The sequence below is a fragment of the Schistocerca nitens genome, chromosome 7 (genome assembly GCF_023898315.1).
Source record: "Schistocerca nitens isolate TAMUIC-IGC-003100 chromosome 7, iqSchNite1.1, whole genome shotgun sequence".
Lineage (NCBI taxonomy): Eukaryota > Metazoa > Arthropoda > Insecta > Orthoptera > Acrididae > Schistocerca > Schistocerca nitens.
In genome coordinates, this window is record NC_064620.1 from 430,782,007 (window position 1) to 430,794,390 (window position 12,384).

Sequence of the window (12,384 nt, forward strand, 5' to 3'; positions counted from 1 at the left end):
AAGCGGATGTACAATACTAGCAAATAGAGAATACCCCAGAAGACATGACAATGTAGCAAAAATAATACATCAACAGCTTGCCTTACAACATAAACTTATAAAACAACACGTTCCTACATACAAGTATGCACCACAAAATGTACTGGAGAATGATGAATACAAATTATACTGGAACAGAACCATTATAACAGATAAAACAACACCACATAACAAACCTGACATCATACTCACCAATAAAAAGAAGAAATTAACACAACTAATCGAAATATCCATACCCAATACAACAAATATACAAAAGAAAACAGGAGAAAAAATTGAAAAATACATCCAACTGGCTGAGGAAGTCAAGGACATGTGGCATCAGGATAAAGTTGACATTATACCAATTATACTATCAACTACAGGAGTCATACCACACAATATCCACCAGTACATCAATGCAATACAGCTACATCCATTTTTATATATAGAACTACAGATATCCGTAATTATTGATACATGTTCAATTACCCGAATGTTCCTAAATGCAATATAACATATACCGTACAGTTAAAAGGAAGTCACGCTTGATCAAGGTCCGCGTCACTTTCCATTTTTGACCAGACATAACGTCTGAGAAAAGAAAGAAATAGTAAATACAATGATATTAACAAGAAGAGTTTATAGGTGTACAAAATAGATGTTTCCTGATATAGTGATTTTAGGGGAAAGGGAAATTTAAGGAGACTGCTTCGGTTAAGAATGCAGGGAAATAACGAAGATTAGGTTGGAACGAGGGATGTACAAGGATAACGAAGTCGTACAGAGACAATGGTAATCCTCACTGTTGCTTTAGTGGAGAGATCGTTGTCTTCTGAAGCTGAAGATGATATTCAGGTCTCTAATATGTAAAATGTGGTAGGTTTTTCCAGAGTCTGGTTCCTGCTGCTGAAGAGGACTTAGAGAAAATGGCTGTACGATGTAGTAGGAAACAAAGGATTTTGCTCTGATGCGAGCGGGTGTTTCTGCAACGTTGTTTAGACAAGAGCGTCAAGATCGCGGAGAGATTTGAGGGTCAGTATTCACTGCCAACACACTAGAGAAGCGAGAGGTTGTGGAAACCCCTGGGCTTGTGCACATGCTGCAAGGATGACTGGCTATATGACTGTGAAATGTACTCAAATAGTCTAACATCACAAATATAACGAACACAGGCATTCATAACCAGTTCCAGGCGGCAAGAGCTTTCCTGAGAAAAGCCTTGCTGGATAACATGGCTGCAATCAATAACTGGAAGAATAATTGTTTGCACAAGTTTCTTTTACAGATCAAGGGCGAACAGCTATTTATACTTTTGTAGGGCATAGAGAGATGCTGATGCCGTCTTGCACATGACTCTTACTTGCCCATTCCAGTTCAGATTTTCTTGTGTTATTATTCCTAGACTCTTTGCTGATTCAGATTTTAGTAGGCTTCATTTAACCAGGAATACCCTGTTGTCCTCTTATAGACTGCTTTTCATGTCCTTCTTGCTTTGTCTTTATGTGTTATTTTGCTGCACAACGTTTACTTCAAGCTCAACAATTTTCATGTTAAGTTCATTGGTATTCTCGTTTTCGCTATTCCTCATTACTTTCGTCTTCCTTCTGCTTACATACAACTCACATTCTCTACTCATCACAATGATGATACCGTTTAAAAGGTACTGTAAATCTTCAATACCACAAAGGATAGCAATGTAGCAATGTTATCAGCGAATTTATAATTGATAACTTTTCACCCAGAATTTTAAAACCACTTCTGAACCATTTTCCCTTTCTGTTATTGCTTCTTCGACGTATAGATTCAACAGTGCAGGAGAACCACTGCACCCCTGACTTACACTCTTTTTAATATGAGTTTTAATGGTTGGTCTTCTGTTTGCGCATGGTTTGGCGCAGAAGTATCTTACATATCGAAGCATAAATACGTTTAGGAGATGAGTAATGGTATGCTCATGTCATGGTATATTTAATCGCAAAGTTCACTCAGTTCTGGTCAATTTAGTTGAATAGTTTTAATGAAATATCGATATTCTTGATCCAGTTAAGATCAGACACTGTTAATATGCACTGCCTAATAAAATGCACTCATGTTCAGAAAAAAAAGCCGGCCGCTGTGACCCAGCGATTGTAGGCGCTTCAGTCCGGAACCACGCTGCTGCTATGGTCGCAGGTTCGAATCCTGCCTAGGGCGTGGATGTGTGTGAAGTCCTTAGGTATGTTAGGTTTAAGCAGTTCTAAGTCTATGGTACTGAAGACCTCAGATGTTAAATGTTAAGTCCCATAGTGCTTAGAGCCATTTGAACCACTTTTGAACTAGTTTTGGTCACGCTCGATCGCCTTCAGATCTACGTAGTTGCGTAAGCAGACAGTCCTGTCTGTACAGGATCTACACATCAGAATAGTTTCCTGTACAGACTTGACAGATTTCTTAAAATCATATGGCTCTGAGCACGAGAGGACTTAACTTCTGAAGTCATCAGTCCCCTAGAACTTAACATCTATGGTCATCAGTCCCCTAGAACTTAGAACTACTTAAACCTAACTGACCTAAGGACGTCACACACATCCATGCCCGAGGCAGGGTTCGAACCTGCGACCGTAGCGGTCGCGCGGTTCCAGACTGTAGCGCCTAGAACCACTCTGCCACCCCAACCGGCACAGATTGCTTAGGCAACTACGTAGAGACGAAGATGATCAACTTCAACCATATCTAGGAATACCCCAAAAAAGTGTAGCTGAAACGGAAAAATAAATGATAAACATATTTTTTTTTTTTACAAATATCCATACCCTTGTTGAAATTTCTCGATAGGAAAGTGACGGTTTCTCTGCCTCGTGATGACTGGGTGTTGTGTGATGTCCTTAGGTTAGTTAGGTTTAAGTAGTTCTACGTTCTAGGGGACTGATGACCATAGATGTTAAGTCCCATAGTGCTCAGAGCCATTTGAACCATTTTTTTGAAAGTGTCGGGTTTAGTCTCAGTAACATTATTTAAAGCTTTCACTTAGGTGCTCATTGTTTTTCAAGTTGCTGTACTTCCATTAGATGTAAGTAAAATTAGTTTATCAGTTACATTAACTTCCTTATGTTGCATTTGCCTAACAAACATGCTTACTTATATTTACTGTATGTTACTTCTTTCTAATTATGAAGAACGCTTACTGAAAAGTAATGTCCTCGATTTTTTCATGTTACACCTCTTTTTAAATAAAGAAATCGTATTAACATTGTACATCTTTATTCGCCACGCTTACAAATATGTAGCACTCTGCCTGTAGAGGACTCCGAATTGATAGCGTGCAGCATGGCGATATGTAACGTAACTACGTCGGAACGTGAGAAATGCCGAGCTGTAGCAGCGTTTCTAATTTGGAAAGTTCGTCCACACATGGAGCATCCACCCCTTCAATGTGACGATGCCACACCCCACACGAGCGCTGCGACATCTGCAATAATCCGACGCTTCGGGTTCACTGTCGTCGATCATCCTGCATACAGTTCTATCCTATTTTCATTTATCTACAAAACTCTCCAAAATTTAAAGACCATCTTCGAGGACTTCACTTTGATACTGATGAAGCGGTGCAAGCATAGGTGACGTTGTGACCCCCATCAAAAAAAGTTCTACGGTGACGTTATTAACAAATTGGTCTCTCGTTGGGAGAAATGTGTTCTTCGACAGGGTGACCATATCGAGAAATAAATATGTGGACACGCATAACAAAGATATTTTTTTCACGTAGAAATTCGAAGGCATTACTTTTCAGCATGCCTTCGCATATCGTTTATCTTTCCGTCTCAGCTGCACATTCATTTGAACTTGTCGGAAAGAAAAGACACTATCCGTATGTAAATTCACTGACTACACAAAAAATCGTAATATCAACAAGGAGTCGTGCGACATAAACGACAATTGTGGCGTGTTTCTACATCTGAAATATGATATCTGCTCAGATTTCGTTCCAGTCGCATAAGAATGCTGCTAGTATCGCTATTGTAGGGATGAAAATCAAGTTAGCTTTAAATACACGCCGCAACGTTCGAGAGCGTTAGTTACCTTTGAGATTGGAAGCGATGAGCTGACGTCGGTCAAGAATGCTTTTAAGGCGAAAAAGACGCCATTTTCAACTCTGAGAGGCCATTTTCACTGAGCTTGAACGAGGTTGTGTAATAGGGCAACGAGAAGCTGAATGTTTCTTCTGCGTTACTGCAGAAAGATTTCAACGATTTGTAGCCACTGTGCGTGACTGCTGGCAGCGATGATCACGAAATTGTACGACTGCAAGAAGAAAGGATTAGGGGCGGCCACATGGCACTACCGAGAGAGAAAATTGTGTTCGACGGTAGGCTCTGGCGCATTGTACTGCATCAATTTGAGCAGCAGTGGGCATAAAAGTGACACAGCTGACTGTTACAAATCGGTTACTTCAAGGACAGCTGAGGGACAGATGGTCTATAACGTGCGATCCCCCGACCCTAAACAACCACCATTAGTGACTCCGTGGTGTCAGGTGCGAGGTCATTTCAGAACAGGGTGGAGGTCTGTTATGTTTTCTGATGAAACCTGGTTTGGCCTCGGTTCCAGTTATGGCCGTGTGTTGTTTAGAAGCAGACTCCTAACTAAGGAACGAGCATATGGGATTGGTTCCCAAATATGTGAGAGGCTCGAAGACTTCTTAAGTAATAGAACCCAGTACGTTGTCCTCGATGGTGAGTGTTCATCGGAGGTGACGGTATCATCTGGAGTGCCCCAGGGAAGTGTGGTAGGTCCGCTGTTGTTTTCAATCTACATAAATGATTTTTTGGATAGGGTGGATTGCAATGTGCGGCTGTTTTCTGATGATGCTGTGGTGTACGGGAAGGTGTCGTCGTTGTGACTGTAGGAGGATACAAGATGACTTGGACAGGATTTGTGATTGGTGTAAAGAATGGTAGCTAACTCTAAATATAGATAAATGTAAATTAATGCAGGTGAATAGGAAAAAGAATACTGTAATGTTTGAATACTCCATTAGTAGTTTAGAGCTTGACACAGTCACGTCAATTAAATATTTGGGCGTAGCACTGCAGAGAGATATGAAGTGGGACAAGCATGTAATGGCAGTTGTCGGGAAGGCGGATAGTCGTCTTCAGCTCATTGGTAGAATTTTGGGAAGATGTGGTTCATCTGTACAGGATACCGCTTATAAAGCACCAATACGACCTATTCTTGAGTACTGCTCGAGCGTTTGGGATCCCTATCAGGTCGGATTGAGGGAGGACATAGAAGCACTTCAGAGGCGGGCTGCTGGATTTGTTACTGGTAGGTTTGATCATCACGCGAGTGTTACGGAAATGCTTCAGGTACTCGGGTGGGAGTCTCTGGAGGAAAGGAGGGATTCTTTTCGTTAATCGCTACTGCGGAAATTTAGAGAACTAGCATTTGAGGCTGACTGCAGTACAGTTTTACTGCCGCCAACTTATATTTCGCGGAAAGACCACAAAGATAAGATAAGAGAGATTAGGACTCGTGCAGAGGCCTATAGGCAGTCATTTTTCCCTCGTTCTGTTTGGGAGTGGAACAGGGGGAGAAGATGCTAGTTGTGTTACGAGGTACCCTTCGCCACGCACCGTATGGTGGATTGCGGAGTATGTATGTAGATGTAGATGTAGAACAAACCTGTCAGCGTGCTAGACGCAATGGACCTACACTTGAAGCTACTGTATGGAGTGTGAGTTCGTATGGCAGTAGGAGCACTCTCTTGGTTATCCCTCGTACCATGACTGCAAAACTGTACGTCGGTGTGGTGATTCGACCTGTTTTGCAGCCATTCATGAATGGCATTCCAGGGTGTGTTTTCCACCAGGATAACGCTCGCCGACATACCGCTGATGTAACCGAACATGCTCTACAGAATGTTGACATGTTGGCTTTGCCTGCTCGATCGCTAGACCTGTCTCCAACCGAGCACATGTGGGAAATCATTGGACGACAACTAAAGCTTCATCCAGAAACAGCATTAACAGATCTTGCAATGTTAATCACTTAAATACGAGGCCTGTTCAGCAAGTAAGCTCCGATTGATTGCCAAATTGAAACCACAGTGAACATCAGAAATGTTTTACTTGTAACAATTAGCTACACCTTACAGCTACTTCTCTATGTAGTCGCCGTTCTGACTTAGAGTTTTGTCATAGCGTTGTACCAACTTTTCAATAGCCTCATCATAGAAGGCAGCCGCCAGTGCTTTCCGCCAATTCTCCACGCTGGCCTACACCTCGTTGTCTGTGTCAAAATGTTGTCTTCAAAGACAGCGGTTCATGTGACCAGAGATGAAACTCAGGGGGAGACAATTGCGGACTGTATTGTGGGTAATCTCACATTTCCATTTGAAAACGATACAGGAGCATCTTCATTGTCCCTGCAGAATGCGGCTGAGAATTGTCTTGAAGAAGAAACAGCACGACAGTTATGTAATGTTAGCTGCATAGCTTCAGGCGAAATTTCTCACCAGGCCCTCGTACTTGGCGGCAGACACTATTTTCTAGACATCTTTGCGCACTCACTGCGAGCTCAGAAATGAGAAGAGCGACGTGATGCTAACTGGGGTTATACTAGAGACACTACCCAACACATCTGTGCAAAGCTTTATCGGATTTTCATAGTCGTTTCCATTTCGCGACCGATCGGAGCTTACTTTCTGAACGCCCCTCGTATGTTACCTAGATAAATGTAGTCATCGAATTTCATTACTCAACAATAATTATTTTCTGATATTGCGATTGTTTTTCCCCTCAGTGTGTAGGCCTATATGGCTAGGCGCCCATTTCAGTGTGGAAGCACTCTCTCTGCTGAACGGTTGTGGGAAGCCGGCGTGATGCGGCGAGCAATAAGTACGATAGGCAGGGGGCACTATGTAAGTCGTGTGCGACAAGATGGGAAATTTTGATTGCGTGATCGGATTGCCGAAGCGGTTACACAAATGCTCGCGTAAAGCGGAAAATGCGAGTTCAAGTTCCGGTTTGGCACAAAATTTACCTTGTCGCCAATGAATTCAATTAATGTCCAATTACGGCCGATGTCCGAATCTATTTCATTTCCACCTTTATACGTACTGCTGTGTACTCAAGATTGGTCTCCATTCTTTCAAACATGCCTGAAAGAATAGAAACGTGAAATATCAACATATTTGCTGAATTCTCTAGTGACGAATCTGTCGGTTACAGAGCCAATATGATTATTTAAAGCTGTTAGATTGGAGCGTTATTGTTTTTGCATTAAGTATAAGCAAAATTACCTTTTTAGTTACGTTTCTTTTGCTACACTGCTACTGCCTAGCAGACCTGTTTGTTTTATTTACTGTTTTTTTTTTAAATGAAATGGTAATTTTTATATCGTCATTAATCAGAGCTTGCAGTTTTTTTTAAATAAATTTGTTCATTACAATGTTTCTATATGTGGTCGGATGGCTTCATGATTCCCAGTCTCTTCCTTTAATTAGACTCCCTAATTCATTAAATCATAAACTGTATAGTAAAATACTATAAAGGAGTCAGAAACAGTCCAAAAATTCGCACGTTTGTTGACTTTAAATTGGCTACGGTTTAGTTGACCGACAAGCACTTTTTGATATCCTTGAAGAACAAGGGTTAGAGCCAAAAACCCTTAACCTCATGAAAGAAATATTGACCGATACTACCTCCAAGGTGAAATTCATGGGTTAAATATCCGAGCCCTTCCTGATAAAAACTGGCGTCCGACAAGGAGATGGTGTGTCTCCTCTCCTATTCAGCCTTGTGCTGGGCTAGGTCATCGAAGAATGCGACAAGGAATTGAAGAATAAAAACAGCTTTTTGATATCCTTGAAGAACAAGTGTTAGATCCAAAAACCCTTAACCTCATCTGCAAACATATGCAGATAGGGCGAGTCAACGATGACATGAGAACTTCATGTTTAGCTTTTCCTTACGACTTAGTCTTCCTAGCAGATGATGAGATAACAGCAATCGAACAGGTTAAAACCCTTAAAGAGTGTGCAGAGAAAGTTCGTCTACAAATATCTTTCCTAAAGTTCATCGCCACAGAAACTGACACCCAAAAGTTGACTACAAAATACACTAATATCAGTAGAGTCCCATATTTCAAATACTTAGGTAGAGTCCTTGAACCTACCGGGTGAAAGCTAATAGCACAAAATATACACCTCCAAGAACTAAAGAGAGTCTTTGGAAGAAGTTCAAAGGTTTTCAATAGAAATGCTTGTCCAAAAACACTAAAATTGGGCACTATAATACAGTTTTAAAACCTGAAGTCCTGTATGCCAGTGAAACTCTGACAGTAACATAAAATGTGACTTAGAAAACTAATTAAAGGAAGAACATAAAATCATAAGAAAGATCCGAAGAGGGCTATAGACTACAATCTCGTCAAAGAACTGAGAAATGAGAAATTGTCCAACATTGCAGCAGACATTGGAAAAAAGGCGCTTAAAATTTTATGGGCAATCTGTAGGTTTCCCAAAACAAGACTTGCGCACAAAATCCTTAAATACATAGAAGAACTTAAAACTATACCCTGGATACAAAAATACCTACAAAAAGCTCAGATATTTTATTCAGATACTAGGACAGAAAGGTATTCAAGCAGGAAGTTGACAGATGGGAAGTTGAGTAGGAGAGCGATGCTCCAAAGAGAGCAGTAACAAAATGGATGGAGGAAAGGAAGAGAGCTGTCACGTCTGCCACAGACGGCCCATGCCAGACAGACTACACTCAAGACACCCCTGTGTACCATATAACATACACAAGCACTTGCAGGCGCAACCAAGAGGAAAACAATTCCTCAAAACAAACAGAACTTGATAGAGACTAATGCGATCCTTTTACTGCAGAGGTCGCCTCATAGATACAGGGAAAGTTGGAGTACTCCGCTCGCCTCCGCCAGCTTTATAAGGCCAGCACAGCAGCACTACAGCCAGTCCCTCCAGATCCTTGAGCGTCCCTCCAGATCTTTGAGCGTCATGCACTCCGCCTTGCCTTCCGTATACGCCTCCCGTCCCCCACGCGGATCCTCTATAATCTCATTCCTTTCCCCCATCTGCTCCTATTCCTCGAACATATCCGCATCCTCTACACCTCACGCCGCCTTGAAACCGCTCACCCCCTGGTTGCTCCTCTCCTCTCCCATCCCCACCCCCTGCCACGTCTTCACTGTTGTGTCCCCCCTACCCTCCATCTCTACACCCTACATCTCCTTTCCCAAGGTGGCTTCCATCAACTCCCCCTCCCGGATGATGCCCTCTCTCCCTCCATTTATCCCTCATATCAACTCTGATCCTCACTCCCCCTCCTTTCCTCTGTCCTTTCCCGGGCTCCCTCTCCCCCCTTCCATCCTCTTTCTTCCCCACCTCCCCTCTCCTTGCCCCCTTCTCTCCCCTGTGTCCTTTTACATTTCCCTCCTCTGCCTCCTCTCATTCCCTCTTGCGTCTGCCCTTCTCCCCATTTATTAGTCCTCTCCCTCCTTGGTTCCCCCCCCCCCTTTTTCGTTTTTTTCCTTCCTCCCTCCTTGTTCTTCCCCCTCCTCCAGGTCCCCCCCCCCCCCATCTGCCTTTGGCTCGGGAGTGTCATCTTTGTGCCGCCACTTTCGTGCAGTGTTCTACACTGAGTGTTCTACAGTGTATGTTTTACAGTGAGTGTTCCGTGTTGTGTTTTTTGGGAAGTGTTGCGAACGGCCATCATACTGTCACTGGATGTGCCTTTTATCTCTTGCGAACAGAAACCGGACCGTCGCCGTGTTTTTTAATTGTGTGTGTACTATGTTACTTGTCTGATTCCTGTGTCTTTTATTAACGTTGCCAACCCCTTTTGCTTTCTGTTTGAACTTTCCGCATTTTTCCGCCATTTTACACTTGACGTCACCGTTTTACCGCCTGATTTTCTTGTTTCTTTTCTCCTTCCGTTCTTTAAAATGAAAGTGTGTAGGTTGTAGAGTAGCGTACTAAGCTGCTGCCAGCCCGCCCCCCTTCGGGGGGAATTGAAAATCAATAAAGAAAAAAAAAAAAAACACTACAGCCAGTTCCTGGCCGAGCTAGGACCAGTTCCGATGGACCTCACCGATGCTCTTGATGAATGGTCGTCTACAAGTTACTTGTTTTTGTGTGTATATAGTGATTGTTCGAAAAGTGTAGTTCAGTTTCAATAAACGACAGTATACTGAGTGTTCTACAATACTGATTATTCTCCAAGAGCCCATGCAGAAAAAATGAGGGCAGTGTGGAAAAAAATGAAAAATGATCAAGAAGGTTTGGGTGGTCCAACAGGGAGTAATCACACGTAATAATAAATAAAATAATATATAATTAAATAATGAACCCTACTGCGTTATCGGCTTTTTATTTGAGAATTGGCCTAAATGCTGTATTTGAGGATGAGTTATTAAAAAATTTTCCCGGGTAGGAATTTTCCCAAGTGGTCAGCCAAGTCTCTAGATCCTTAATTTTTTCCTGATGCTCGTAAAGAACGACTTCGACAACTGCTGGGTTTCTAGTCGTCAGCCGTGCCTGGAAGTGTGGCACGTTAACAAGACTAGCCGCGAGTGGGTGGAAAGGAGCAGCCGAGATAGAGCGATGACGGGACTGGGGGCGCACCTTTCTCATTAGCGAGAGCGGTTTTATCTGCGCGTCCTTGTTTCGGGGCGGTGATTGCAGCGCCGCTGCCACTGCAATTCTCTGCTGGGTGTCGATGAGCGCTCTGCCAGCGCCAGCGCGTCCTCGTAAAACACACAGCACTTCGCGGGTCGTCCTCTCGGGATCGTGTCATTCCGCCAACCAGAGGAGTGGCTCGCGGCCCCTGGGGGCTGCACGTGGAAACGAATTACAACGGGCAGTAGCGTTCTGGGGAATTATTCTATTTCTCGACACAGTGCGGCCGTCTGCGTAAACGTCACGGTCCATGTTTACTAGAAGGACGCCGTAATTAATTTTAGCACTGCAGTGCTTTGTAAGTGGGTATCTGTTTACAGATGAACCAAGTCTCATTTTGGAAAACAGTGCCGTATAACTTAAACGCTTTATGATTTGTGCTAGCAGGTAAAATCAGCATGTCGCGCTGCTGTCTCATTTATGTGCAAAATTTACTCTGTTACCTGCATATTTTACTCTGTTAAGGTTCTAGTCAGCTGCTAAATACTAACGCGAATTCTCTACAGACGAATGGAAAAACTGGTAGAAGCCGACCAGGTGGAAGATCAGTTTGGATTCCGTAGAAATATTGGAACACGTGAGGTAATACTGACTCTACGACTTATCTTAGAAGAAATATTAAGGAAAGGCAAACCTACGTTTCTAGCATTTGTAGACTTGGAGAAAAATTTTGACAATGTTGACTGGAATACTCTCTTTCAAATTCTGAAGGTGGCAGGGGTAAAATACAGGGAGCTAAATTCTATTTACAATTTGTACAGAAACCAGATGGCCGTTATAAGAGTCGAGGGGCATGAAAGGGAAGCAGTGGTTGGGAAGGGAGTGAGACAGGGTTGCAGCCTCTCCCCGATGTTATTCAATCTGTATATTGAGCAAGCAGTAAAGGAAACATAAGAAAAATTCGGAGTAGGTATTAAAATCCATGGAGAAGAAATAAAAACTTTGAGGTTCGCCGACGACATTGTAATTCTCTCAGAGCCAGCAAAGGACTTGGAAGAGCAGTTGAACGGAATGGACAGTGTCTTGAAAGGAGGATATAAGATGAACATCAATAAAAGCAGAACGAGGATAATGGAATGTAGTCGAATTAAGTTGGTTGATGCTGAGGGAATTAGATTAGGAAATGAGACACTTAAAGTAGTAAAGGAGTTTTGATATTTGGGGAGCAAAATAACTGACCATGGGCGAAGTAGAGAGGATATAAAATGTAGACTGGCAATGGAAAGGAAAGCGTTTCTGAAGAAGAGCAATTTGTTAACATCGCGTATAGATTTAAGTGTCAGGAAGTATACTACGGGATGCCGTCCGACCACCGCCGGAGGACGTAGCAAAAATTGTATGCTGGACCGAATCTGTAATTCGCAACATTAGCTTACCGACTGAGCTATCCGGGACCTATTCAAGACGTGCCTTTATAACTGCACTTTAGGACTGCATATCTTGTAGTGTAAAGCTCTGGAAAAAAGGATACTGAGGAGGAATAGATTAGCTGCAGCCTATGGTTATAGCCGATACCGGGATTTTAGTTCTGAATAAACAGTATTTTTCGATGTTTGTTTGGTGTCAGTGGTAAAAGGTTTTTTAGTTTTTTAAATCTTTAATGTTTTACTAATAAAAGCGTACAAAAACTGAAGTATCAATTAGCGATAGCAGCTGCGCTTAAGAATTTTCGTTCTTAAATA